At 38.5% G+C, this 25,266-nt stretch overlaps 1 protein-coding gene and 1 long non-coding RNA gene across 24 annotated transcripts in view; one reads left to right on the top strand and one right to left on the bottom strand.

Annotated features, from left to right (window-relative positions):
- The window catches only part of ERC1 (ELKS/RAB6-interacting/CAST family member 1), a 519,708-nt gene that overhangs the window by 167,143 nt on the left and 327,299 nt on the right, over nucleotides 1-25,266 (bottom strand). The window lies entirely within an intron of this gene.
- Nucleotides 252-24,611, top strand: LOC109029153 (uncharacterized). Its single transcript, XR_002008189.2, has 3 exons — nucleotides 252-530; nucleotides 19,631-19,915; nucleotides 24,317-24,611. It is a non-coding gene; the product is annotated as an uncharacterized lncRNA (long non-coding RNA).

The following is a 25,266-nucleotide window of genomic DNA, read 5'->3' as shown; positions in this document are numbered from 1 at the left end:
AAAACAAAGTGATAGAATAATTCCTGTGAAGAGAGAAACAAAATGATGTGGAGATATGTCTCAAAGGTTGAAAAAGCTGTGAGAAGCAAGGGAAAAAAAGTTGTTAGGAACAATTTAATTAGTTTCCAGCTTGAACAACTGAGTAAACGACATTTCTTGATGATGAAAACACTGAGGAGCATATTTGTAAAAAAAAAATGATGAGATGATTTTAGGTATGCTGAGGTTGTTTATGGAATGTTCAAGCTGTCAGGTGCAGTTGGCAGTTGATAGGGGCCCAAAGTTGGGAAGAGAGATATGGGCTAGAGTAGACCACTTGTGTATTTATTTGTACTTGGACGTCATAAGCATGTATCAATAGCGGTTGATGCCACTGAACAGATAACATTACTTTGGAAAAAATATAGGGGAAGAAAGTATAGAAGGAGAAGAGAAGGGAGCTAAAAGTGGACTCATGGAGACCATCAGTTGTAAGGGAGAGAAAAAGGAGACTTCTAGGGAATGGCTAAAGACACAGGAGGAAAACCAAGGTAAGTACTGAAACAACCCAAGATCAACTGTCATGTGCAGGCAACGTGAAGAAGTTCCCAAAGAAAAATTTATTTGGGGGCTACATATCGCTTAATGTCATATAATCATGGGAATAAAAGACCTCTAAATGCTACTGTAGGTAACTCTAAAATACTTGTGTAAATATATGTATATTTTGCTAAAAGTACGTTAAAAAAACTTCATTGTTAGAACATAAAGATATAAGACATGACTCTGGGGGATGGATCCACAAGACACATAAAAATCACTCATGACTTTAATAGAAATGTCTAGTATTTTTCTTTTCCAGAGTGGGCCTCAAATCATAAAGAGGTTATACATTTGAATTAATATGGTAATTTGTAACTTAGGACACAAGATTTAGAATTAAAACAAGGCCAGTAATGTGGTAGATGAAATAATGTTAAATTGGGTTAATTTTTAATATTAGGTATAAAAAGAGTTAAATTAAAAAACCCCAGCATTTATGAACCAATGACTATTAACGAGGTAACATGTTAAGACATAATTTGTCACAAACTGAAATACCTTAGTTCTAGTAGGATGTACATCAGCTTATTATACATTATCCACAGATTTTTGGCATTATTAAAAAAAAAACCCCCAAAAAGTGTCTATAATTGAGCCTGGAGTAATGTGACTATGTCACACACTATTTCAGAGAAAAACACGCAGAAACAGGGAATTCTACTTTCTGTTGGCAATCTATAACCTTTCCAAGAGGGAGAAAAAATAAGTTTAAAATGACTGACAACATTACCCTGTGAACTATTCATAAACAGGGAAACTAAAAAATATCAACTTTTCCACCTAAAACATTTGCCCTTACAAGCAATTTCTTTCAAAAACTCAAGGGAGACTTTTTGTCTCTACGTCTAAAATATCACCTTTCAAACACAAAGAATTATAGTACCTAGTCTGTTCTAAATTCTTCTTGCATATAGTCTTTCTGGCTTTGATAAAGAATGCTGGACAAGGTATAACTGGAAAATGGTACTATCAGGCAGGATCAAAACTTAGTTTGCATCCTTTTTTGATACAGATGAATTGCTTTTCTGCTTCAAAGGGTGAGCTTTGTCATGAATGCCTTCAGCACTGCAGATTCATGATTATCCCAGTCTGACTAGAAGTTATCACTTGATAAGCAAAATAGGAGAAATAATGGGACTTAATGCAGTTCATAATTAAATCTAATTTGAGAGGTCAAGGTCTTGGGCCAGATTCTGACTTACCTTTTTAAATTAGTGGTCTTTGAGTAAAATGTCTTGATTCTAACACCTTGTTCACTTTACCAGCCTGCAAATCAGTAAAACGGTGAGGATTTTTCTACCTTACTTTTGGAAAATAAAGATTCAAAGATAAACTGGTGAAAGTTCCTGGCATTCTTTCATGAAAAGAAATCAAAACTTATTTCCAGGATGACGACTAACTTAGGCTCATTTTCTCCAAAGGAACAAGAAGTTTTTGAATCATGAACATCAAAGTAGAAGATTGGCAGTTTCATACCACAATCACATCCCTGAAACCAGTAAGGTTTATCTGACTTCAGCAAATATCCAACTAAAGCGACTGTATACAACGGTAACAATTGATCAAATAAAGAAATGAGTCACAACCAAAGATGCAAACAGGTTTGGAGAAGCAAAAAGGAATGAATAGACAAACGGGTGCATATCTTGTATTATAAAAGAGAAAAGAGAAACTATACTCATGAAAGAAATGAGTCAAAACTATAATCCTTAGATTACTCTTTAGATGTCTACAAATTTTTGTTTATTCTATTTGTCTTTCAAGAAAGAGGAATAAATGGTATGGTCAATTCTAAGAATTACAATCTGAAATATCTAATTTGAAAAGTGAATGGAATCAAAGAAAGTTAAAATATATATAAAATTGTCTTTATTGAACTGTCTTGTCAAACTTCTGTCCTTCTAATATTAAATTTATAAAGTTTTATGAAACATGCCTCATTCATATGTTTACCAATAAAATCAGTTGTCGTGGCTCCTAAGGACTGTTTTCTTACAGCAGAGAAAATGCCAGTTAAACAGGATAAAGAATAAAGCCAAACTCAATGGATACCTGGCACAATTAACAATGTTATCCAAACCTCTGGACACAAACTCTTAGCATTTTTTCAACCTCGAAACTGGTTAAAAATAGTGCACTATGGGTTCCTTGAAATTTATCATCAAGCGAAACTAAGCAAGAAAGGCCCTGACAATTCAGCAATACAGACTCCCAGAACATTGATACGTTTTATTACAGCTTAAAGACAGAGGGAAACATGGGTGGGAATAATAGAATTTTTAAAACTTCTCAAAGTCCATGTTCTGCCTAAAACCGAAAAAGGGAAGCTGGAAGCTGAAGAGCTTCTTGAAGACTAAAGCCAAGTCTTTACATAAGGAACGCTGAGTCAACAACAATAATTCATTTTTTTCTACAAACAGTTGATTATTTTTAAAGTTTAGAGACTTTAAAAACTCACCAATATTCTGTGTTTAACACACTTCCAGTAATTAACTTAAAACATTTTATACATTAAGTTGCCTCCTGTGTGGGCTACAAAATATATGTGTATGAGGGGTGACTACCAATGTGAAGTGGGGATGAATGGACTTGAAAATACTTCATTCACTTTTATGATACCTGAAGAAAAATAGGCAGTGGAGGCCTAAACTGAATTTGGAAAATGAAAGATTCACCAACATTCATAACTGGAAACAAAATTGGAAGATTTACCTTAGGTATACTCATTATCTCCAATTAAGTTTGAGACTGCTAAGCAACATTCTAGGAATCAAATAAACAGGAGTAGCAAATAATTCTGGAAGGTCTAATCTGTCATACCATATATATTGGATAATAATTTTAATGGAAAGAAGGAAGAGTTATTTTAAAAAATGAACTTTATATTCAAGCCTTGTTTCGGATGCTCCCTCTCTGACTGGATTACCCCAGTGACCGTCTGAGACTGAGGCCTCTGGCTTGTTATGTTGAGAGAAATAAAATATATATTTGTCTTTGGTATCCATGAATGGTAAGTTACACTTCTGACATGCACCCAGCAAAGTCTACCTGTTAACCTCCTCGAAATGAATTCTATGAAAAAGCAAAAATCTTGGCAGGCTCCAAAGTGAGACATGCCTTCTGTCTGGGTTCTTTTCCCTCCCGGTTGCTCCTAGGGTAGACTTTGGAGTTCATTATCACCTCATCAGTAGGTCTGTCAGCTGCCAATGACGAGAGAAGACTAAGTCACTCACTAATTCCTGGCCTTTTTGCCTTCTCCAGAGCAGAAGCAAATCCAGAGTAGACGGATACGCTTTAAACCCACTATATTCACTTGCTCATTGTAATTTATCAGATCAATCAACTTTAAACTCAGAATAGGAAATGACTGACATTAGATATTCCTCTAAAGGGGCACTGTTCAAATACTGTTTAAGAACATCAAGATATGAATTAGCAGGGAGACAAGACCACCAACCAATCTTTGATGTACTGCTAATAACAGGGAGGTGGGAGGGCAGGGGGTGGTTCAAATAGGATGACAAGAGTTCACAGCTTAGAAGGTAAAACAGCAGAGGTGAAATTCGGGTAAAAGGGGTGAAGATGTTGGGAAGCAGCAACAATCAGCCATACAGCTTTCAAGGTAAGGAGTAGTTTCATGTTGCACATTTGAAAGAAAAAATTGAAAAGAAAAAAACAAAGAACAATCATTCCTTCTAAGCAAAATATTTTCCTAATGCCTTTTCTATTTTGGAGTGTGGTTTCAAGTCTTTAATGTGGTCACAGTTAATTTTCTGCAACAAATTTGCTATACTTTACCTACCCATACTCAGAGAAAAAAACTTGAAAGAACAATGAGAAAACGAACTCTAGGTATAATATGTAAGCGAATGTATTCTAGTTACGATTTGTGATTTCCTTGTACAAACATAGCATTTGAGTCTCAATATTCACAAAACTCATGGAGTAATAATCTCTGTGGCCTGTTTCAAATGGTGTGGTGACCATTTCTTTATTCTGAAATATAATTTATATAGATACCACATGTGTACAAAAGTGCCCTGAAAAACTGCAATATGTAAATGTAAGAAGTTATTTTCCATGTTAACTAATATCTTACATTGGCTGACAGGAAAGCTAATATTCAAAGTGAAGGCACAACAAATCACATGTAATTTTATATAATACAATACTTTTGGTTGTAGCCTTTTTTTTTTTTTCCCATTACCAGCAAGCACCATACTTCAACTCATCAAGTGCGCTGACATTAAAATTAGAATTATTCGGGCTTTAGACATTGCACACTTACGTCCAAAATTATTTGTCAAATGTTGAACAGTCACATAATTAATTCCCCACAAAATATACAGTCTATACCAATTTGAGCCCTCTTTTATAAGACATAAGATTACAACATAATTTTTCCCATCATGGTGAGGAAACAGCTTGGCAGTAAGAAGAGAGATGAAACAGAAAGTAGGTTTCCCAATTCCTAGACCAGTTTTCTTTTGTATCATCCACTGTTAGGGCATACAAACTCATACTGATCTTTAATCAACAAAACTAAGGAAAATCAGGTGTGAAAAAGGAAGTCAGAGATAATTTGAGATAACTGAATTAGTCCAGCAAAATCAATGATATTTTGGCTGTTCTAAAGTGGACAAATTAAGGTCGCCAGGCTGGAGAACCAAGTTAAAAGTTAAGTTTAGAAAATATAAGCAAGCTCAGAATGGAAAAATGATGACTGAGACAAGTTACGTCAGATTTCAATCAGAATAAAGAGCTTAGAATTGGAAAATTTTATCAGGTGAGAAAAGGTCAATCTAAAAGAAACAGCTGAGAATTATGGAATTATCATTATTAAAGATGTTTAGACTAGAACTCAACATCCACCTCTCTGGCATGGGTTTGTGTAATAAATGTTTACTTCTTAGCAATTTCTTTAAGTGCTAGATTTTATCAGGATTGAAGAAAGACAAACTGATAGTTGTTGCTCATTTTTTCTCATAGAAAATTGTACGAATGAAAATAAATTACTATGGATGCTGCTTGGTATAATGGAAAGAATCTAGCTGTAATCGAAGTGATGGATCCAGTCTCAGTTCTATCACTGAACTGGCCTTTTGACTATGCACAGATCACTTAGCCATTCTGAGTATCAGTTTTCCTAAGAGAATGGAAAGGAAGAAGGAAAACCAGCATGTAGTGAGAGCCTACTATCTACTGTACATTCTCAGTTAGTAATACTCATTTTATGTTTACAGCATTCTTACGAATTAGTTATTATTATGCTCATTTTAAGTGATAAAACTTGGTTCAAAAAGACAAATTTGCCTAAGATCACACACACTTTTTTTTTAAAAACTGGTGGAGTTTTTATTAAATCCGGAGAAGTAAAAACCAAATCGTGAGGAACTGGGGGGATGGGGCCACCAAGGAGTGGGAGTCAGGCCACCAGGAGAGTGGGGAAGGGGTGACTGAGGACAGAGAATGGAGCCAGGCTGGGCTGGCCACCAAGCTCACACTTTTATACCAGGCAGCTGAGCAGACTTTGTGTCTTATCTCTATTTTTCTCTGAATTCCATAATAAAATATTAATTGCCTCTTAACAGCCCCCAAAGGTACCAGTAGCCTTAATTCTCTGTGGTTTTGCTGGTCAGAAATTTGCCATCCCTATTGCCATCAAGATTTTTCTACTGGCATACTCTGTGCCAGCTCTGAGAGGGTCTCCTGCCCCCAGCCACTAACCTCCCTCATTTAGTTCTTATATTGTTACCACAGTGATACTTCTATGAAATACAAACTTTCTATTTTCACATCCTTGAACAAAGCTCCAAAGATAGAAAAAAATGCCAAAATCTTTGGAAGCACACATGAATGTCTTCACAGTCCATTTTCAACTCTCCCTCCTAATTTCATTGTGATGGTTCATATTAGGTGTCAATTTGATTGGACTGAAGGATGCCCAGATAGCTGGCAAAGTATTGTTTCTGGGTGTGTCTATGAGGGTGTTGCCAGAGGAGATTGACATCTCAGTCAGCGGACTGGGACAGGAAGACCCACCCCCAGTGTGGACAGGCACTATCCAATTGGCTGCCAGCATGGCCAGAATAAAGGAGGCAGAAGGAGGTGGGATACGCTGGCTCAGTGAGTCTTCTGGCTTTCATCTTTCTCCCGTGCTGGATGCTTCCTGCCCTTGGGCATCAGACTCTAGGTTCTTCTGCCTTTGGACTCCTGGACTTACACCGGTGGTTTGCCGGGGTTCCTAAGGCATTCAGCCACAGACTGAAGGCTGCACTGTTGGCTTCCCTACTTTTGAGGCTTTTGGACTTGGACTGAGCCACTACTGGCTTCCTTGCTCCTCAGCTTGTAGATGGCCTATTGTGGGACTTCACCTGTGATTGTCACTGTGAGTCAATTCTCCTCCATAAACTTTTCATATATACGTATATGCTATTAGTTCTGTGACTCGAGAACCCGAATACATTCATCTTCACTCCAGTCAAAATGACCTAGGTGCTACTGCCAGAAAACATCTATGCCTTTAGGAAGGCTGAAGATGTGCCTGGCATGCGTTCCTCACGCATCCATACGGAAAAAATGTCCTGGACTTTTAAGTGTAGTCTGTTTTTACCAAGGACTGTAACTTCCTCCATGCAATTGCCATGCTGACCAATCCAGACTGTATTTCTTCCTCTTCTCTACTGGCAAAATCTTAATCTTCGAAATGCTACTCAATTGTCACCTCTTCTGTGACTTTCCCCTCTAAACTCCCACTGAGCTGATTCTTCCTCTGACCTTCCATATAGCATGTCATGCATACCTTTATAAGATATTACCTTAAAGTCGTTTTCGAGCCTGTCTTCTCTATTGTTCTCAGGCTTTTACTTATTTTTGCATTATTGTCCTTCTCTTGTCACCCAGCAGTGTCTAATATATGATGAATATTAAATTTAAGTTTGTTAAATGCATTAACATCTGGAAAGGATAATGCTTTCATTATCAGTAAACATCATGACTTCCTCATTGATCCTGCAGTGGCCCCATTTCCAGCACCACAAGAGGTCAAAGATCATCTTGGTTAGGATGTATGTGCATATGGTGCAAGAGTAACGGGAGGGAGAGAAGGAAAGGAAAGGAAAAAGGAGGAGGAGCTGGAAAGACGGGCCAGGAACAAATAGTGCAGGGCCTAGTGGGGCTAGAGCAGGGACACACTGCAGGGCAAGGAGGGGTGGTCAGGAGGAGGAATCAAAGTTTTAAAGTTTAGGGAACTGGGTGGAGGTTAGCGCCTTTTCTTTTTTGAGATGGAGCCTGATAATTGCAGAGGACAGTTTCGAGACGGCTAGTGAGAATCCAGGACAGAAGGATTAGGAGGAAAGGCAGTGAGTGTTCTGGAAAATCATGAAAAGCAGAAGTGAGGATTTTAAATTTCTTTTTGGGAAGTGGGAGAAGGAGAAGCAAAGGCAGAAAGCCTAGGACAAAGAATAAACTAGTTAATGACATTTCTGAGAGTACACAGGAGACATTATTATAATAGTATTATTATCATTATTGTTATTTTTTTCGGAGACATGGTCTCACTCTGTCACCCAGGCTGGAGTGCAGTGGCACAACCAGAGCTCACTTCAGCCTTGAACTCCTGGACTTAAACAATCCTCCTGCTTCAGCCTCCTGAATAGTTGAAATTACACATGTGTGCTACCGTGCCTGGCTAATTTTTAATTTTTGAGATAGGGTCCTGCTGTCACCCCAGGCTGCAGTGTGATGGCATGATCATCGCTCACTGCAGACCTCCCAGGTTTCAAGAGATCCTCCCACCTCAGCCTCCTGAGTAGCTGGGACCACAGGCAAGCACTACCATGTTCGACTAATTTATTTTTATTTCTTTGTAGAGACAGGGTCTCAGTATGTTGCTCAAGCTGGTCTGGAACTCCTGGGCTCAAGACATTCTCCCACCTCGACCTCCCAAAGTGCTGGGATTACAGGCGTGAGGCATGATGCTGGGCCTAATTTTTTATTTTTTGTAGAGATGGGACTTGCTATGTTGCCCAGGCTGGTCTTGAACTCCTGGTCTCAAGTGATCCTGCCTGGGCCTCCAAAGCACTGGGATTACAGGCATGAGAGGCACTGTGCGCAGCCAATACCATTATCTAAGGTAGGAAATATGGAAGGCAGGATACATGCATAGGCAGAAATAATGAGTTAAGCTTTAGTTTAAAATTCCTATAGGGCACTTATCTGAAAATGCCCAATGGCCATATGAAAATGTAAGTCCAGAGAGCTTCAGGATAAATGGTTTGGAAGTTATAGATACATACATGGCAGCTGAGGGTGAAGAAGAAAAAAACGAGCACTATTATCTGACATTGATTAAGGGCTTTCTAAATGCCAGGCATGATTCTAAGAACAAACGGGGATCAATGCATTACATCTTTAGACTATAGGAAGGAGTTTTTATTATCTTCATTTTAAAAATAAGGAAATAGAGATGAAAATATTTCTAGTATTATCTTGCCAAGCTTACATGGTTAGAAACTGGTAGAGCTGGTATCTGAACCCCGGCAGACTAGTTTCAGAGACCCCCTCTCTAACATAACTTCTGAGTAGTTAGTATAAGAGAGAAAAAAATGTCCAAGGTGAACCTGTACATGGAGATGAGCAACCTCAGGTTGGAAGGGGAACACCAGCATTTAAGGAGTGGCTATAGCTCATTTGCATAAACATTTACAAAGCATCTACCACATAACAATCAATATGTTCTAGATATTGGGAGGTAAAAAGATAAGAAACAATGGGCCGGGCGCAGCGGCTCAGGCCTGTAATCCCAGCACTTTGGGAGGCCGAGGTGGACGGATCACCTGAGGTCAGGAGTTTGAGACCAGCCTGACCAACATGGAGAAACCCTGTCTCTACTAAAAATACAAAATTAGCTGGGCGTGGTGGCGCATGCCTGTAATCCCAGCTACTTGGGAGGCTGAGGCAGGAGAATCGCTTGAACCCGGGAGGTGGAGGTTGTGGTGAGCCAAGATCGCACCACTGCACTCCAGCCTGGGCAACAAGAGCTAAACTGCATCTCCAAAAAAAACCAAAAAAACCAAAAAAGACAATGGACAGGTTAAATAGGAGAAACAGACTTTTAAACAATGAACTAAAATATATAATGATGATTCAGTAAAAAAAAAAAAGGGCCATTATCAAAGGATTAAAAGGAACAGTTGAAGAAAAGTATGAGAGTGAGGTAACACAGAATCCAAGGGGGGAAACATCTTCAAGATAACATTTTAAAAACGTATTTAGTAGGGTGGCAAATGCTACCGAGTAGCCACATAGAATGAGAACCACATAAATTATATTGGGCTGCTTCTTAACTTTTGAAAGGAAACACATTCTGAAAAAAGTGGCATCTCTGGTTAAGTATTTTCTCTCAGGTATAGATTAGAAATTCCCAGCCAGGCGCGGTGGCTCACCCCTGTAATCTCAGCACTTTGGGAGGTGGAGGCGGGCGGATCACGAGGTCAGGAGATTGAGACCATCCTAGCTAACACGGTGAAACCCCGTCTCTACTAAAAATACAAAAAAATTAGCCAGGCGTGGTGGCGGGCGCCCGTAGTCCCAGCTACTCAGGAGGTTGTGGCAGGAGAACGGTGTGAACCTGGGAGGTGGAGCTTGCAGTGAGCCGAGATCGTGCCACTGCACTCCAGCCTGGGCGACAGAGCGAGACTCCGTCTCAAAAAAAAAAAAAAAAAAAAAAGAAAAGAAATTCCCATTATTCTAAACCCTACATATAATTAGTTCAAGCATCAAAGACTTTAACAGTATGGGATCTAAGTTCTACTGGTTTCCTCACTTGCATCAGTGAGGTATATTATCGCTTAAGTATATAATCCTGCGTGAGCACGAGGACACTTATTCAATCTACTATCACAAACTTAAAAGCAGATGACTACTTCTCAAAGCATCGAAACACAGAGGATGCCTTGATTAGTGGGTATAAAACATATTACCACTGCTGAACGTGGTATGGAAAGATGGAAAGCTTTTCATCTCTATTTCCTTATTTTTAAAATGAAGGTAGTAAAAACTCCTTCCTGTATTCTAAAGATGTAATGCATTGATCCCCGTTTGTTCTTAGAATCATTCCTTTCAAGGAATATGCTATGAACTTGGGAGTAACTTTGTCTTTTGCTTAATTTTATTAGCACAAAAGGAGATAAATGCTTCTCACAGTGTAGATGTGTACTGTGAATTCAATAAACTTATAGAAGAGATGTAGGAAATGGTTACGAAAGCCAAACATTCTTTTTATATTGAACACTCAAGTATTATTTATAAAGGCTTCTAAAGCAACTGCATGCTTTCCCAGTATATCACCTAAAGCCATGAGTAAGACACTCTATTTGAAGAGCCCAAAGAGAACATTCATCAGGAAGAGAACAAGCTCTAGAGGGCTCAAGTTTCTAGGAGAGAAGCCATTTTGCCTTTAAATTATACTCAGAAGTAAATCATAATTCAAAACAGAAGCTGCATTTTCCATGCTGACAACTCTATGTATAATCGATTAAATAAAAGCATCATTGACAAGTAGGCTCCGCATTGTATGAATACAACAGGCAACTGCTACCTTTACAAGAAATATCTGTGCCACATATGGCACAATATAGAGCAAAATACACACACACACACACACACACACACACACACACACACACACACGTATCATATGCTGGCCACAGTGTCACATAATTTCACATACAATTTTGCATTTAATTCTCATAATACTATCAAACAGGCATTTACTAGCTTCATTTACATACATGTGGAAACTGAGGCTCAGAGTAAATTAAATGTTTATGTCCTGTTGTGACCTAAATCACAGTGTACCCTTAATTTTATTTCTAACTTGAAAGCTCATTTCCCCCCGCACTCGCCATGTTACCATGTGTGCCTGCACATGGATATTCTTATACCCTTCCCCTTGTAAACAAATGGTAGCATACTGTTTTACATCTTCCTTTTCCATTTAACACTATCAACTAGAGGCTGGGAGTGGTGGCTCACGCCTGTAATCCCAGTACTTTGGGAAGCCGAGGCGGGCGAATCACGAGGTCAGGAGGTCAAGACCATCCTGGCTAACACGGTGAAACCCCGTCTCTACTAAAAATACAAAAAATTAGCTGGACGTTGTGGTGGGCGCCTGTAGTCCCAGCTACTCGGGAGGCTGAGGCAGGAGAATGACGTGAACCCGGGAGGCAGAGCTTGCAGTGAGCCCAGATCGTGCCACTGCACTCCAGCCTGGGCAACAGAGTGAGACTCCGTCTCAAAAAGAACAACAAAAACCAAAAAAACACTATCAACTAGAATTACAAATACATACTCCCTCTGTTACATTTTGGAATTTATCCTGCAGATATACTTGCATACATGTGAAATGACTTTTGTAATAAGGTTATTCTTATACTTATGAAAATTCTGCATTACAAATCTGTTAAAATTTTGTAGCATCGAATGTAATGGCAAACTGTTAGAAGTAACTTAAATGTTCATTAATGGAGGACTAATTAAATATAATACTATGGAATACTACTCCGCTGGAAAGAAAAGAGTGAGTAATGGTGTAGAAAGATATCTCAAATATAAAAGTAAGTCAGCAAAAATGTAAAAGATGGACAGTATCCACTACACCTAACGATTAAGGAGATGCACACTCTCATACACATTTGGGTGAGAGCACATGGGGGGTAGAGCCTTTTATAAGGGTGCTTGAGCGACAGTTTTCAAAATAAAATACACCATTATGTTTTGACCCAGCAACTCCATTATCTATCCTAGAAAAATATGCTTACATATGTGAAAAGATGCAAGTATAATCATTTTCTTTACAGTATTATCTGCAATATTACACAACTGGAAATAACCTAAATAACCTTCAACCAAGAAAGGATGAAATAAATAAGGCAATATCTATACACTGGAACACAAAGCACTTGTTATACAGCAGATCTTTATGCTGACATTAAAAAACAACCATGAATATTCTCCCACTGAAATATAAATTGCAGAACAATATATCTAACATTGTATATATAAAATCAGAAAAAAGGTAAAAATAAGAAGCCGCCCCCCCGCATACAAACACACACACAAGTATTCTATATGCTATTCCATTTCTATCATAGCTTTAGATACTTTGAAAAGTTATTACAGGTAAGGGAAAAAAATACAGAATTTAAATATGCCAAGCACATTTTTATGATGGTCCAAAACAATTATCAAAATTCTGAGGCTTTCATTTTCTAATGATGAACTCAATTCATGAATTTGTTTCAATAATGATACCAAAATGTAACATATATGAGCCTAAATGGAAAGACAAAATCTGAAATACATCATTACAATAAAGTCTTGCTAATAAAATAACCCAAGTGATATTTTAGTACTAAAATTTATGGGACTGACCAGCTATGCATGGATAATGGTTGTTTATTTACTTGAAAGAAAATAATATCTCATATCATACCTAACAGTATCCTGCATATACAGAGAGCTTAGTACATAAATAGGAAAAAGCAATGTAAGAAACAGAAATTGTGTAATATAGAAACTCAAACTGAATCATGTGATAACAGGCACATGCTTTGGGGGTGAGTGAATGAGAATTTTTCTATTTGGTATATGAAGGAAAGCAGAACGCTAACAAACAGAGGTAAATACTATCCTTAAAGCGAATATAAAAAATATACTCACATATAATAAGGGATGAATTAAAATCAAATTTTATTCTTAAAGTTTCACTCTTAGCAGAACTGGATAGTATCACTGTTGACTTTTAAAGCAATAAAACTGACACTGACTTGAGATGAAGGGATGAAGAATGAAGAAAGTATCACTATAGAACATAAAATAGCAGAAATAATAAGACAGCTATCATAAAGCAAGCATCAGTTCAGAAGTCAGGAACATGGAATAAATAGGACAAAGTTCTGTGCTTTGTGAGCCTTCCCCCTTTATTGAGGAATGGCATTTTCTGACACATAATTACTCCCACAGAGGAAATGCTTTTCCATAACCTCTTCTTCAAAATTACAAAGAGCTGAGAATTACACAGTAAATTTTTGGCAGTTAACTTGGAGAGACTGTTGCTTGGAGCTGCTGCACCCAAACACTGAGCTTCTCAGCAAACGGCCTGCTGCAGCCCGTAAACTGATCTCTGTGGAGGGCCCCACTGAGAGACCCACATGCTCTGCAGCTCAGTGCCAACAGCCTTTCAATACTCCAAAGCTTCACTTGCAACTCTGCATAAATTGCCAGTTTCTCTTGGCTCCAGAGACAACTTCACCTGCAGGGTTTCACTTTTCTGTTTGACACCTTAATGTTGATTTTCCTACGCACTACAAAAGAGCCCTCTCCAGTGCTTCTCACACAATTACACAATCACTCTATTGTAAGTCAGAAGAGGATTAATGATTGAGTTTTATTTGATTATAGTCTTGATTAATCCTGACTTTGTTTAATTTGTGACCTTTGCTGGAATCCCAAGGGCTGGGAATTAGAAAATGCACACTGTACCACTGTACTCTGAACAGTTTGAGCTTGCCAATTTATTTCATGCCTCATTAGCCACAAAAGCTATAAAATTTTAGTCCAAAAACAGTTCCACATTTTTTCAGAGTACGGGTACAAAATTTTGTATGAGCTTTTCATTTTGATTTAAATACAGTAAGCCAATAATTATGTCTACCCTAGTTATACCCATAGGGTTCTAATTCCAACTGGCAGGTATCTCAGCAAAATAACAAACCCCAGGCAAGTCACATCATGATGCAGCTGCCCTGATTTCCCAAGGCTCAGATTTAGTTTTTGTGAAGGGCAGAAAAAATAAAATCTGCTTTTAAAAAATCCTCCCAAATTACAATATTCCTTGATAAACAAATCTTAAAATAGATATCACATCATGGAAATTTTAGTTCTAACTTGAAAGCTCATATATACTTATTTACTATTTGAGAATAGTATTTGTAAATTTTTAGTTATTTACTATTTCAGAATTAGGTCTTTTAAAACATTTTTATAAATTATTTACAATATACACATGCTACATAAAATATTTACCTTTTAGAGTTCCCAGAATCAGCAAATTATTTATGAGAAACTATAGAAGAAGCCCTTTTATGTGACACTCAAGTCTGCTAGGTGATTAACTAAAATAATTCTTAAAGAATAAAGAAAGTATATAGAGAGTGTTTTGCTGTTGAAGCTGCTTTGCTGGTTTTTCATGTAGACGAGATCCAAAGATCACCATATAGTCTGATGACTTAGGTTCAGTATTGTCTTTTTCACATCCTTTTCAGCTCTGGTTGTGTGAAAGTGGGGCTAGTCAGTATGTAGACATTTGAAATACAATGCCAATTTCAAACTTTGAGGTTTCAAAAAGTCTCCCAATATTCAGTAACTGTTATCTAATTCAACAGCAGCAATTTTTTTTTTGGATTTACTTTTTTTTAAATTATACTTTAAGTTCTGGGATACACGTGCAGAACGTGCAGGTTTGTTACATAGGTATACATGTGCCATGGTGGTTTGCTGCATTCATCAACCCATCATCTACATTAGGTATTTCTCCTAATGCTATCCCTTCCCTAGCCCCTGATCCCCCGACAGGCCCTGTGTGTGATGTTCCCCTCCCTGTGTCCATGTGTTCTCATTGTTCAGCTCCCACTTATGAGTGAGAACATGCAGTGTTTGGTTTTCTGTTCCTGTGTTAGTTTGCTGAGAATGATGGTTTCCAGCTTCATCCATGTCCTTGCAAAGGACATGAACTCATCCTTTTTTATGGCTGCATAGTATTCCATGGGGTATATGTTACACATTTTCTTTTCTTTTTTTTTTTTTTTTTTTTTTTTTCGTTTTTGAGACAGAGTTTCTCTCTTGTTGCCCAGGGTGGAGTGCAATGGCATGACCTCGGCTCACTGCAACCTCTGCCTCCTGGATTCAAGCTATTCTCCTGTCTCAGCCTCCTGAGTAGCTGGGATTACAGGTGCCCGCCACTACACCCGGCTAATTTTTGGTATTTTTAGTAGAGATGGGGTTTCACCATGTTGGCCAGGCTGGTCTTGAACTCCTGACCTCAGGTGATCCACCCGCCTCGGCCTCACAAAGTGCTGGGATTACAGGCGTGAGCCGCTGTGCCTGGCCATGTGCCACATTTTCTTTATCCAGTCTATCATTGATGGGCATTTGGTTTGGTTCCAAGTCTTTGCTATTGTGAACAGTGCTGCAATAAACCTATGTGTGCATGTGTCTTTATAGTAGAATGATTTATAATCCTTTGGGTATATATCCAGTAATGGGATGGCTGGGTCAAATGGTATTTCTGGTTCTAGATCCTTGAGGAATCGCCACAGTGTCTTCCACAATGGTTGAACTAATTTACACTCTCACCAACAGTATAAAAGCGTTCCTATTTCTCCAAATCCTCTCCCGCATTAACAACAGCAATTTTGAAATGACTTACCTGCATCCCTTTTCCAAAGCATTTTGCTTTATTTCACAGAGATATTTTTTCATATGAGTATGTCATTGGTTTCTTATAATAATAAAAATATATAATTAAAATATCAAGAATAGCTGGAATAAATAACTTTTCAGCAATAATACAACTCAACAGGTTAACAGAGCCATGCCTGGTATATGTGACAGTAATCTAGTAGCTTTTCCAGCATGTTCTGAGCAAAAATTGGCATGGTTAACAGAGAAAAGAAAGTCTCAACCTGACAAGCAGTTATGAATTAAGTGGAATGTGGTTTAAAAAGCTGCTCATATATTTAATAGTGCTCACTGCTCAGTTAGCCTAAAAGTGCCCATTAGCTATAAAAAGACGTTTACCAGCCGGGCGCGGTGGCTCAAGCCAGTAATCCAGCACTTTGGGAGGCCGAGGCGGGTGGATCACGAGGTCAGGAGATCGAGACCATCTGCCTAACACGGTGAAACCCCGCTTCTACTAAAAATACAAAAAATTAGTCGGGCGCGATGGCGTGCACCTGTAGTCCCAGCTGCTGGGGGAGGCTGAGGCAGGGGAATGGCTCACTGGAGGCGGAGCTTGCAGTGAGCCGAGGTTGCACCACTGCACTCCAGCCTGGGCGACAGAGTGAGACTCCGTCTCAAAAAAAAAAAAAAATGTTTACCATTTCATACCGTAAATTCACGTTTCTAGAAATGATATTATTGTTATCAGTTTTGTAAAGTGATGAAACAGCCATGATTCACTTCACTGTCTTTCTATGAACTCTATTATACCATCGGTCCCACCTTGTCTCTTCTTTCCTCTCTCTCGCTCGCTCTCTCTCTGGCTTTCTCTCTCTCTAATGTGCCATTTAGAAATAAAACTAGTAAAAAAATAAGTCTGAGAATAAATGTGGGAAGAGGCACAACTTCATGTTTTAAAATCCTGTAGATCCGCCCACCTCGGCCTCCAAAAGTGCGGATCCCCTGAGGTCAGGAGTTCGAGACCAGCCTGGCCAACGTGGTGAAACCCCGTCTCTACTAAAAATACAAAAATTAGCTGGGCATGGTGGTGGGCGCCTGTAATCCCAGATACTTGGGAGGCTGAGGCAGGAGAATAGCTTGAACCTGGGAGGCGGAGGTTGCAGTGAGCCAAGATCACACCACTGCATTCTAGCCTGGGTGACAGAGCAAGGCTTCATCTCAAAAAAACAAAACAAAACAAAACAAAAAAACTGTAGAAAACTTCTGAATATGGGCTGGGCGCAGTGGCTCACTTCTATAATCCCAGCACTTTGGAAGGTCGAGGTGGGTGGATCACCTGAGGTCAGGAGTTCAAGATCAGCCTGGACAACATGGTGAAACCCCACCTGTACTAAAAATACAATTAGCCAAACGTGGTGGTGCACACCTGTAGTCCCAGCTACTTGGCAGGCTGAGGAAGGAAAACTGCTTGAACCCGGGAGGCAGAGGTTGCAGTGAGCAGAGAGAGTGAGACTCCATTCTCAATAAATAAATAAACAAATAAATAAAAAAGAAAGAAAATTTACTGACTAAAATCCAATGAAGACAGAAGCAGAAGTCTTTATGGCATTAGACCATTAAGCAAGTTTCATTTGGAAATACTTCATTGACATAGTTAGAAAACTACTTCTGAAAGTTGGGAGAAGAGTTAGGAAGACTGGTTGTAGTAAAGATAGAGCCCAGAGGTAAAACAGACAAGACCAAAATGGACAGACAGATTGAAACAAAAATTAAGATATGAACAAAGAAATAATTTTTATTTTTAAAAGACTGCCATTATCTTCCTAATATAATGTAAAAGGAAAACATATTAAATGTTCATGGCTTAGATTTTCTAAAAGAAAAAAGCTTTGACAGTAAATTACATATTTACTTCTTAGAAAGCTTCACACAAATTACTACAGTAAAGAAAAAAACTGGCTGGAGTTAAAAATACCTTATGTCAATTTACCAGGGTCAATCATTGTGTGCTTGTCAAAAATTTAGGTAGGAAAGTTCCTCAAAGTAGAATTGCAGGGTCAAAGTTTTTGCGCATTTTTAAAATCCTTTGATAAATACACCTAGCTGCCCTGGTTTACTACTTCAGACTATCTTTACACTCAAGTACTTGTTTCTTTATATTCTTATTGCCACTGGGTATTACATCTCTGCTACTATGTTACATTTTTAGAAAGGGACTTTTTATTTAAATTTAATCTTCTTTTGTCATAAGTGAGGCTTAATATTTTCTTATGGTTTTATTGGTCATCTGCGTGTATAGTTTTGTGAATTGCTTGATTATATTCTTTGCCTACTTTTCTATTATGATCAATGTTCTTATTTCACGGATGGAGAAACAGAGGCCCAGATAGGGTAAGTATTTTTCTTAAGGCTTTACAGTAAATGAATCACCTCTACGGAGTTAAAATTTAAGGAACCTTCTCATCTTTCTAATACAATAGGCAATACTGATTAAGTAGACAGGATGTGGGTTAGCATGTCAGCAATGTAGACTCACCATACCCTCCAGCCCATTATCACTACCACAGACTTTTATTTAATTTAATTTATTATTATTATGTTTTTAGACAGAGTCTCACTCCGTTGCCCAGGCTGGAGTGCAAATGGTGTGATCTGGGCTCACAGCAAACTCCGCCTTCCAGGTTCAAGCAATTCTCCTGCCTCAGCCTCCCGAGTAGCTGGGATTATAGGCACCTACCACCATGCCCGGCTGATTTTTGTATTATAGTAGAGACAGAGTTTCACCATGTTGGCCAGGCTGGTCTCGAACTCCCGACCTCAGGGGATCCGCCCAGCTTGGCCTCCAAAGTGTTGGGATTACAGGCATGAGCCACTGTACCCGGGCAAAAAAATATTTTAGAATATTTAATACTTCCAGAAAAATACTGAAATGTCATGGGATAAATCAAAATGTTTTCGGTCTTTACGTGTATTTTTTTCAATTTTTTGTACAATTTGATTTACATATGGGAGGTGATTAGCCGCTTTTCAGTGTTGGTTAGTGCCTCTAAAGGTCTTATTCTAGCCTTGTAAGTCTATCTAGGATAGACAGAATTAAAGCAATATATGGAGTTATAACACGTTTCTGAACAGGAAAGTTGAATCTCTGTTTAATATCCATCCACTCCATCAACATCCTTTACTAACGGAATCTGGATTTTGCACTGGATAGTCACTGCCCAACTAAAACGTGATAGTCCAGGCTCCTTTGCAGCCTGTTGTGTATAGAGGGTGGGCACGCTACAAAGTTCTGGCCAGTAAGAAGAAGAAATCTAGTGGGTGGGTCTTTGATATGGTGATTGTTGTTTAACCAGTTGGCACGTCCCTTTTCCCCCTTGTCTTTCTTCATATTCTGGAATATGTAGGAAAGGCTTCTGTATGCCACCATTTTGCAAGCAGGAGGAAGAAGGCCATATACTAAGGATAGCGGAAAAGAAAGAGCCCAGAACCATTTGGTATCATGGAGCCACTGTAGCAGCCCCAAATTGCCTATTAATAGAATAAACCCTGATTCTATTAATATTTTCTTATGGTTTTATTGCAATAGGAGCATCTTTTGGATGTTCATTAAAAATGAACTAAGACAAACCTAAGTGATACTGCTGTAACCTGCCAAAAGTAATGATGGAGAGTTAAGAAGACTGGCTGCCAGGAATAACATGATAAATGTTACAGTGAAAGTGGCTGCAGGAGAGACAGAAGGGGACTTTAAAAGCAGAACTTTTAAAAACAAGCTCAACTCATGAAAGAACTGACCAACTCATAAATATAGTGGATGACTCAAGCCTAAAAATACATGTAATTTAACAGAAGCAATTATCTTGGAAGTGAGGTAAGAATCAACCAAAGTCAATATATTAAATGCCTATATGTAAAAAAAACTGCTTTGGCTGGGTGTGGTGGTTCACGCCTGTAATACCAGCACTTTGGGAAGGCAAACTGGGCACATCACTTGAGGTCAGGAGTTTGAGACCAGCCTGACTCACGTGGTGAAACCTCGTCTCTACTAAAAATACACAAATTAGTCAGGCATGGTGGCAGGCACCTATAATCCCAACTACTCGGGAGGCTGAGGCATAAGAATCACTCAAACCCGGGAGGTGGTTGCAGTGAGCCGAGATCCCGCCACTGCATTCCAGCCTGGGTGACAGAGGAAAAAAAAAATTGCTTTACTTCTCTGAGAAACAAATAATACAATGTCAAGGAGTCAGAGGTGCCATCAGTGGGTTAGGAGGACACAAGCAAACAGACCGACTCTGGCAACTGATTTTCTTTGAGACCTTTACTGCTTAAAGCTAGAGGTCAAGCTCAAGGTACTGAAGAGACAGTCAGCAGCATAAACTTCAAAAGAAAAAGTCAATATGGGGTATGTGATCATACCACTGATTACACAGAGATGTCAGGAACTCCACTTCTTCCTGTAGCTGTTGATGAAAAAATAGAAATAGTAGCTACAAGCAGCAGAAAATGTGTTTCTAGGAGAAGAAATTACGCTGTCCAACCCCTGCACCGAGATGCAAAAGACAAAATTATGTTCTTGAGGAAAAATGGGGACATAGTTTTCAAATAATAAACTATACATAGGGTAGCATAAGAAATAATTAGTTTAATTTTACATAGTGGAAATTCAATCATATAAAGTCAATGGGAAAGTTTTTATATTGCTCAAATTTTATCAAATTTCCTATCATCCAGCTGGTGAAAAGACTTAGTTTTGGCCATGTATCTCCATAGAAAAAAAGACAAAGCATGGCTACTTCAAGTGAAATAGCCAGAAAAATAACTGATAACTCTATGAGTAAAGCAATTGCATCTTTTTGAGGAAACAATAGAATAGTGCTTGCACATTTTATGCCAACTGGATCGGTACCATTTCCAAGAATTTCTGGTCTAAAATAAGTTGGTAGTTGCCTGATACATGAGAAAAACTATTACCACTTCACATACATAGAAAAAAAAGACTGTTTCAGATGCTCACAGGAAAAAAAGGTCCCCATTAATAGGACAACTATGTATTTAGGTTAGAAGTGACAATAAAAATTAGGTTAATAAATTATTTTCCTATAAGTAAGAAAGATCAAAGGCATATCTCTCTTGCTATCTTAGGCATATAAAATCCTTTTTACTAATCAACTAAGGCTGATCTCATACCTCTAATCAACTAAGGCTGATCTCATACCTCTAACACTACTGAAGTTTGACAAAAGCAAACATTGATAAATTTAATGTTGTATCAACAGAACAGGGGAGAGAAGTCAGTGGTCAATTTTTCTTGCCAAGTAGTTTTGTCTGTTTTACGGCTCTTAGAAATTCTAGGATGCCTAAGCCAGTGCAATTAAGTGACACAGGCAGAATTCAAACCCTGGTGTATCTGTTTTTAAAGTTCGTGCCAGAAAGGATACCTAACTACTAAAAGTTACAAAACATGAACTTGATTATGGACCTCCTGTATCCTTATAAAATGTTCCCTTTGTTAAGGTGAGATTCTCATTCTTCACATTTCTGTGCCTATGTTTCTTGTCTCCCTCCCTTGTGAGTTATATCATTGGCAGATTTTGAAGAAAGAGGTGAACACACTCAGTTCAGCCCCTTCTGCTCTCCTCTCTTCAGACCTGGCTGCCTACACAGAAGGTCCATCCTGTTCTACTCTCTGCCACGCAGTAAGAAGCCTGCAGTTATGCAGCTGTGCTGGTGGCAGGAGTGATATACTAGTGAAGCTACTTGGGTGCAAATATAAAGTCATGTTCTCTAATCAGCTTTGTCAGTCATGACGATAGTATTTTCATCTCCCTTATTTTGACTCCCGTTTACTACTCAACTGGATCCAGATTCAAGAGGATAAATACGGAAAATCTTTGGCAAGGGATGCACAATCTATCTGCCCAAGAGTAGAAATTCAGAAAAGCCTTTTGACTGTATGCAGTACCCTTTAGAGCACAGAACTACTGCATCTCCCTAATTTCCCAAATGTTTTAGCCTCTGATTATTCATTGAGATTCTAGTAATAAAGCAGTAATTACTGATCAAGAACTGTTTAAATGGCCAGGCGCGGTGTGGCTCCTGCCTGTAATTCCAGCACTTTGGGAGGCCAAGGCAGGCAGATCACCTGAGGTCAGGAGTTCGAGACTAGCCTGGCCAACATGGTAAAACACCATCTCTACTAAAAATACAAAAAAATTAGATGGGCCTTGTGGCGCGCACCTGTATTCCCAGCTACTTGGGAGACTGAGGAAGAGGCAGAGGTTGCAGTGAGCCGAGATCGTCCCATTGCACTCCAGTCTGGGAGATTAGAGCAAAACTGTTCCTCAAAAAAAAAAAAAAAATAATAATAATAATAAAAAAAGAACTGTTTAAAGTGTTTTACATGTATTAACTTCCTTAAAATTCCCTCAGCACTAACACGGTGAAACCCCTTCTCTATTAAAAATACAAAAAATTAGCCAGGCATGGTGGCGGGTGCCTGTAGTCCCAGCTACTCAGGAGTCTGAGGCAGGAGAATGGCGTGAACCCGGGAGGCAGAGCTTGCAGTGAGCCGAGATTGCACCATTGCATTCCAGCCTGGGCGACAGCGCGAGACTCTGTCTCAAACAAAACAAAACAAAACAAAACAAAACAAAACAAAACAAAACAAATCCCCTCAGCACTAGGTACTGTTACAAATTACCACTCTATAGATGAGGAAACTGAGTAGCTGAGAGGTTATATAACTTGCTTACAGTCACACAGACAGGAAATGGTGAAGGCCATTTTAAAGTCGTCAGTCTCTCGAGTCTGTGACCTTAACTAGTTTCCGTCAGTTCAGTAGGTCTTAAGGAGACATTAAAAAAAAAAAAAGTCAAGAGTGCACATAGTGAGAATACTGTTTTGTTAAATACTTATATCACTATGTGTGTGTCTGTTAGAGCAAGAGTGAGAGATAACGAAGAGACAAAAAGGGAGAGAGAAGGGGGAAGGTACAGAATACTTTTCTTATTGGGGTCAGAGTAAAAAAATAGGCCATGCTGTCTCTCCACAGGTGGGTGAAGAAATTCATAATCATTCTGATAACAACCTAGTATATGATTTACTCACTTCCCCTATAGTCTGACATACTAATAATTATTCCTAAACTAAGATGCCATCAATACTTATTATTAGATAATCTTACTATCTACAATACTACCACAGTTGCCAAATTGTGCACTGCAGCACCCCAGGGAACTCACAGGGGTACTGCAGAGCATTTTAAATTTTGAGAAACACAGTGCTGTCAGACAGTGTGCAAATTACTAGCTTGTGGTATTTCACAGTTCAATACGACATCATGCAAAATTATTGTTCATGATATTCCATCTCTTCGAAATTGAGTTTTTGATGGTTGCGGTGTATCTTAGTCTATTCAAGCCGCTGTAACAAAATATCATAAACTAGGTAGCTTATAAACAACAAAAAATTACTTCTCACAGTTCCAGAGGCTGGCAAGTCTAAAATCAAAGTGCTGTAAGATTCAGTATCTGGTGACAGTCCGCTTTCTGGTTCACAGATGGCATGTACTCACAGCTTTTCTCACACAGTGGAAGGGGCAAATGAGTTCTCTGGGGTCTCTCCTACAAGGACACGAATCCCATTCATAAGAACTCCACCTTCAAGACCTAATCACTCCCAAAGGCTCCACACCTCCTAATATGATCACCTTGGGGTGAGAATTTCAACATATGAATTTTGGGGGGACATAACCATTCAGACTGCAGCACTGTGACTAAAAGCACAGCACAGTTCTGCACAGAAATTAGCGTGGAACAAGAAATGAAGCTGGCAGTGGCCAATCTGATTCCAAGGTTTAAAAAACCGTGCCATGCCCAACAAGCACACATTTGATGAGTAAGTAATAAGAAATTAAAATATTTTCTTTCAATTTATTATTACTAATACGTCTATTATTTTTTGACATGATTACAAACTGTTGGAACATAACAAACTGTTAGGAACTGTTAAGTATTTATTTTGGTCTAAAAGTCACGAAAAATTTAGTGATTGTGCTAGAACCAAGTAATGTTGGAAACCTCTGTCCTACTGCCAAGAAACTGACTTCCTTTAAGAAAGCTGTAAGATAATGTCTACCATCAAGTTTGAAGAATTTTCAAGTATTCTTTCAATTTATGCATGCCGAACAACATAAGCTGCTTTAGTTTTTTATTGAAATGTCCTAATTTTAATATAACTGAATAAAAGCATTTTTTTTTCTTTATCTCAGGTCTTTATTTGCTGCTAATCTGTTGCAATACTCTGGGATTCAAGGGAAATTTGCCTGTGAAGTAACTGCTACCATTCATGCAAATAATAATAATAATAATAATAATAATAATAATAATAATAATAACAATAGTAACAGCTAAAGAAGAAACAGAACCTCACCTATGAACACATGACTGTTTGGCAGCCACTGATTCTCCTCTCGCCTCTATCCCTGTCAGAGGTTAGGACACTGCCCTGTCTTAAGAGCTACACTGCTAGTTTTCAAATAATAAAATAATGTCTTATATGCACAATGACCATTCACACAAATGTGACCTTTGAGGTTTATCTCCTGATGTTTTGAACTGTTGTCAGTATTCAGATGGGATTTACAATGAATCAAAGCTACTACTGGTCACACTACATTACATCTACAATGGAGTGTAATGAGATACCATAATATTTTCATTTGGTACTTTTTATTAGCCTACAGTTCAGTTCAGTTCAGTTCTAGTCAATGAAATACATAGTACTTTTTAGGTTGAAAGCCTCTATTTATAATACTGCTTTAAGAAGCTTAGATGGAGGAGGAATACCACAGAGGACATTGATCCTCTGACCTAAAAAGCAAGTTAAAAATGCTCAATTTTAAATAAAAAAATCTTGGGTAGCATAAAGGAATCATCAACTTACCTAAACAGTGATTGGTGACTAACTAAAGGGGCGCTCGGGCATTAGTTTAAAGCAAAAACCAAACACAGCTCTGGAACCGTCTTAGGTTTTAAAAGTGAAAACAAGAATATAATTTTTAGCAGGAAGCAGAAAGGATGCACCCACAGCTAAAAGTAGTAGGAGAAGCAGCTGCAACAGAAAAACTCCTTCAAACCAATGACATCCAAGCTAACTGCAGAAAAGTCACTTCACTCAAATTCAATGTGCAACTTCTATTTAATCCCAACTACTAATAAA

Source organism: Gorilla gorilla, chromosome 10 (genome assembly GCF_029281585.2).
Source record: "Gorilla gorilla gorilla isolate KB3781 chromosome 10, NHGRI_mGorGor1-v2.1_pri, whole genome shotgun sequence".
Lineage (NCBI taxonomy): Eukaryota > Metazoa > Chordata > Mammalia > Primates > Hominidae > Gorilla > Gorilla gorilla.
This window is presented reverse-complemented; position numbering and strand designations above follow the sequence as displayed.